Source organism: Camelus dromedarius, chromosome 19 (assembly GCF_036321535.1).
Source record: "Camelus dromedarius isolate mCamDro1 chromosome 19, mCamDro1.pat, whole genome shotgun sequence".
Lineage (NCBI taxonomy): Eukaryota > Metazoa > Chordata > Mammalia > Artiodactyla > Camelidae > Camelus > Camelus dromedarius.
Genome location: NC_087454.1, coordinates 8818048 through 8823525, shown reverse-complemented (window position 1 = coordinate 8823525; position 5478 = coordinate 8818048).

Below are 5478 nucleotides of genomic sequence, written 5' to 3'. Positions count from 1 at the left end.
CATAATGTCCCACGGTTGGCTGGAATCTAACCAACAATCCTTCTAATTTTAGAATTTAAGATAATCTCTGTATTATAATTGTGCTATGGGACAGGGAGTGATTAGAAGTGTGGGCTCTGAAATTTGACTGCCTGGATTTAAGTTCTGGCTTCACTGATTATTCACTGTGAAAATTTAACTTCCCTAAGCCTCAGTTCCCCTTCTGGAAAGTGGAGGTTAGTTACAGGCTTACACTCAGCAGGACATCTTGTGATGGAAATAAAGTGGTCCCAGTAACACACCTGATGTGGGATCTGGCACACAGTCAGCGCTCAGTTACAGTTAGCTGATGTTAGTTTCATTAGAATCAATTCCTAGAATTGGATTCTCGGGCACAGGCATGTTTACCTTCTAAATTCTAGTGGAAACTGCCAATTGCCCTCCAGCAATAACCGGGTTGCCCTTTCTCTCAGAGGGCCCTTCGACATCCACCTTTACCTTTCACTGCTGCCAGTCCAGGAGGCGAAGAAGTTCCTCGCTGCCGCTTTAATTTGCGTTTCTTGGATCGCAGGTAAGCCCTCTGTTTATCAGCTGCTTGTTTTGCTAATACACGAATTGCTAGTTCTGCTCCCGTTGCCTCTTTCCTTTAAGTTTTGAGTTTTTCTCTCTGGTTCCTTGTGCGCATTTAGGACACTAAGCCTTATTTTAATATATGTGGTATAAATACTTTAGCCTGTCATATGTCTTTTAATGTTTTTAAATGTCTTGTTTTCTAGAGGTTTTTTTTTTTAATATAGTAAAATCTTGTCTTTTTATTTCTTTTTTTTTTCTTCTTCTTCTTCTTTCTCTTTTTCCCCTTCTTGTGGCTTCTGGATTGTCTTTTTAGGATAGTTTTTGTTCCGGGTTTCTGATGCACGTTTGGCTTTTCCATCTAGAGCAAGGTTGCTCCCGGGTCTGGGGCAAACCATGGGATTTTTGGAATAGTCTGAGCCTCCTAGACAGTATTATATAGGTTGTTAGTTCCTTGGTCTGAAGAAGGCTTATAATGCCCAGCCTCGGGGCTTGGACCTGTGTCCACAGTGCCCCCTCCTGGGCACCACAGGGCACCCAACCCAGCCAGGCCTGAGCTGGGGAGGGGGGTTTGGGGGTGTGTCTCTGGCCTTCAGTTAGTTGAGTATTGACTGAGCTACTGAGCGTGGTGTTCAGCTGTGGAATACAGGGATGACACAGGATATAAAAATGATACAGTTCTTCCCCTAAGGTGCCTGGAGGGTGATGGAGGAAACAGACATACAAAAATCCTTTCAGTTTTTCTCAAATGCCTGATTAACAGTCTACCTTCATAACCATTAAACCTAGTAGACAGCCTTGGGGGAGGGTATAGCTCAGTGGCAGAGTGCGGTGCCTAGCATGTACAAGGTCCTGGGTTCAATCCCCAGTACCTCCATTAAAAAGTAAATACATAAACCTAATTACCCCCTCCACCAAAAATGAAAAATAAATAAATAAAAATAAAATAAGATGATCTTATAAAAAAAGAAACATAGACAGTTATGTTGACTAGCTTACTTCATTTAGTATTCTGGAATTCTCCCTTTAAAAAAATGGATCCAGGGAACTGTGATCTAAGATTCCACAACAACCAAAGAATTACCTTCTCAATGAGACAGATAAAAACAGCGTGATGTAGACAGAAGCCGCCTGAACAAGTTTCTCACCTCCCTCGAGATTCTTGCAGGCCTTCAGCTCCTGCCTCTGGTACCTAACGAACACCCCAAGGGTTTCTGCACAGCTGTTTCTGGGCAGGACCTGGCCCCCTCCATACAACTGCCATTTCCTTCTGTTTCTCTTACAAGCCTGTAAATTCCTTGAGGACCAAGCTGTGCCTTATTTCTCTCTGTATGCCACCCAACACAATGTCTCTCATGCAGCTGGTATCCAGTAGACTCACGTAATGAACAAATGAACAATTTTTTTTCTTTTTTACAAATTCCGCTCTTAAAAATTTCTAAATGTGGCAACAATTAATGTTTCTACTTTAAAACTTTGATGCAAGGAATAGCTAAACATGATACAAAGGAAAACCCAGGACACATTTTTTTTCTTACATTTGAGGACATGTATATTACAAAGACATTATGAGGACAAAACCATGGTCTTTGGCTAATCCTAAACAGCTGATGCTCATTTGGTAAATAATCTAACTGAACTTCCGTCTCTCTTGGCCTTTCCCCTAGGCCTTGGTTCAAGGTGGTGACTCTTGCTTTGGGTTCAGTTTAAGGGTTTAGAATAAACACTAGAGAAAAAAGTCCAGAGAGCAAACAGGATCACCATCATAGTGGTGGGAGCGAGTGGCTTCTGGAAAGAAGTGAGCATGTAGGGAAGCAGAAGGCAACGTGGAAGGAGAAGATGGTGGCCTCCAGGACACTGCCACTGGTGAGATCAGAAGCAGACAAGTAGCGAAGCGCCCAGAACACTTGTAAGTGCAGTGTCTCCTTTTCTGGCCCTACAGCTCTGTGATGTAGGCATCATTACCTCTGCTACACTGATACAGACACTTGGGTTGAAAGAGGGTAAGCTGAGCTGAATGTGAAGGCCTTACAGCTGCTGATGGCAGAGCTGGGATGCGGGGTCTGGGTGGCCCCAGGGCCACACTCCAATCTACCCCTGCCTCTCAGCAACGTTGTACTTGTATGTTGCTACACTATGGACCCCTTTAGACATTTTATGTTATATGTGGATTTTCCACAGTGCGGAGAGTGGGTGTCCCTAACTCCCACGTAGATCAAGAAGATCAGGAAGATCAGTCTTCTTCTTGTTAAGACTGGCAGAAAGTGTCACATAGTGATTTGGCTTTCAGTCTCCCCAGCCTGCCATGTACACAAGCATCACCTGGGGACCTTGTTATTCTGCGATACTGATCCGGTGGGCCTGGGGTGGGGCCTGAGAATCCGCATTTCTAAAATGCTCCCAGATGAAGCCAATGCTGAAGAGTTTAAAACTCAGGTTTCAGGACCAAGGCAGTCAGACCTAGACCAAAATTCAGGCCCCACCACTTAACTAAATCCGTGTCCTTGGGCAAGGACCTGAACCTTAGCTTCCTCATCTGCAGAAAGAGGTGATGACGAGAGATAAGATTAGTCAAGTAAAGCAATTTAAGCGAGAGGAAGAAGCAGCATCTGGAACTGGCATTATGCTACACATATGGCTGCAGCTTGGTTTTTTCACTTAGCAACATATCCTGGGCATCTTTCTATGTTAGTAGAATAAAATCTTCATTCTTTCTAACAGCTACACAGTAGACCATAATTGGATATATCTTGATTTGCTTTACTCCAATGGATTTTTTTCCCTTTTTTAATGATTTTGGTAAATACATAACAACATAAAGTGTACTATTTTAACCGTTGTATACGTGCATTTCAGTGGCATTAAGTATCCTCACACTGTTGCGCAACCACCACCAGTATCTGTCCATCTCAAGAACTCTTTCCATTATCCCAAACTGAACACCTGTATCCATTAAACAGTAACTCCCCATTGCCCTCAGTCCCTGGTCACCTCTATTCGACTTTCTGTCTCTATGAATTTGCCTATTCTAGGTCCCTTGGATAAATAGAGTTATCCAATAATTGTCCTTTTTTGTCTCCAGTGGATTTTGAAGGATGTGTTTCTCAGCAGCTCTTCGTCCAGAATCCACACTCTCAATTTTGAAACCTCTGAGGAGCTGCTGATTGTCCCTGTCAATGTCCTAGGCAGGAATTAGGTCCAACTGCTGACCTTCTATGACAGGCAGCCTCCGTAGGCTTCTGACTCTGTAGCTAACAAAACCCATCGTCACGTTCATTCCCCGAGCAGCTGCCCTGTAGCTGTGCTGTCCTGGGTTCTGCAGAGTGCTCTCTGAGGCTGGGAAATGAAACTGAAGGTCAGAGAGGCTAAACGACCCGCCTGCTATTAGTTAGGGACAGAGGCGGGTTATAGTAGGTCTGACTCCAAAGCCCACTACCTCCTAGTCTGGCAAACGAAAAAGCAATCATTTCCAGTGTTTTTCAAAAATATTCTGATTCATACAGGTAGAACTTACACTATGTAAACCTCATAAGTGGAGATTCTGATACAGAGCCAAAAATAACTGGGGTATTGGCTAAACAGAAGAATTCATCACAGAGCCTCTCTTAAGCAAAAGCTTCTCATTTCTTCCTCAGTTTCCTGGATCAAGAACGTTTTCAAGTGCACGTGTGTCTGGGTAGGTGCTAATATTGTCCAGCCTCCTTTTGCAAGGGGTCTCCTCTTGATCACAAGAGTATGTTGATTTAAAATGGTAGGAAAGCAAACAAAGGACTCAGAGAACCTCAACAAACAGTTCCCTGTAGACTTAACCCTCTCCTAAAACACAGCAGCCTTTCCCTTCCAGCTTCTGAAGGAGCAAGAACACTTAGAGGCAACCACTGTGGTCTCTGACATCCAGGACAAGAGTCAAAATGCCAGTTTCATTTTTCAGATTTTCCCTGGCCAACTAAATGGGCAAGTGGTGTTTGTATGTGCGTACATGTGTATCCAATTAATCTATAGAACTAGAATCAAATATTCTATTAAAAAAAAACACCTACTTTTGAATTTGATGGAAAATCTTCTAAAAATGGCTAGAACTATCCCATCTAAAAATTCAGTCTCCTTCTCATCCCAAGGTGTCTTTTGTCTCTTGGTTTTGCCAAGAAGAAAGAGCTCTGTTTACATTTTGCTTCACCTTCTTCACAGGCTCTAGTTTGGATCCTCTGCACCAGGCTCACGTGTTTTGGCAGCCCACGTGCAGTGCCTTCCTTCCTGCTTCCACCCCTTAAAGGGGCCTCGTGCAGCCGAGTGGAACCAGGCTGTCACCCCGGCAGCAGCAGGACAGGGGCACTGCATGTTGTGATAGCAAGGTGATGTTATGCTTTGCGTCTGTTTTGACTAGCTGAGTGTTAGATCGGAGGGATTAAGGAAGGCTTGAGAATATCACTTGAATAGGAAGTACTACCCAAAGCCACGATCTGATTCATTACTAACACCAAAAGAAAAAAAAAAAATGATACTATCCACAAGGCCTCTTGGAAAGTGAAGTGTACTGGTCAGAAGGTCAAGATTTTCCAGGTCTGATGCTTTTCAGTGACTTGGGTCAAACTAGCTCACATTTCTGCGGTGATGACTAATATCCACACCCTACACAGTTACTAGGGATTTTGTGATAAGACAAACTTCTGGTTGGTTGTTATAAATAAGTCTGAAATTCAAATCACATGCAGCTCCAGCTACTGCATGGCCTTGAAGAATCCACAAGAAGCACCCGCCTTAAACACCATGGCTGTGACACAATAGAGGACCGAGGGTGACTGTCAGGCTAGAAAATTGTTCTCACTATTTTTTTATTGCAACCAAAGCTGCTGCCTTTCTTAACTCACACTCTGTATCAGAAGACAATCTTAATCTTTGATCCCTCATTTTCAGTGGTTTATAAATATA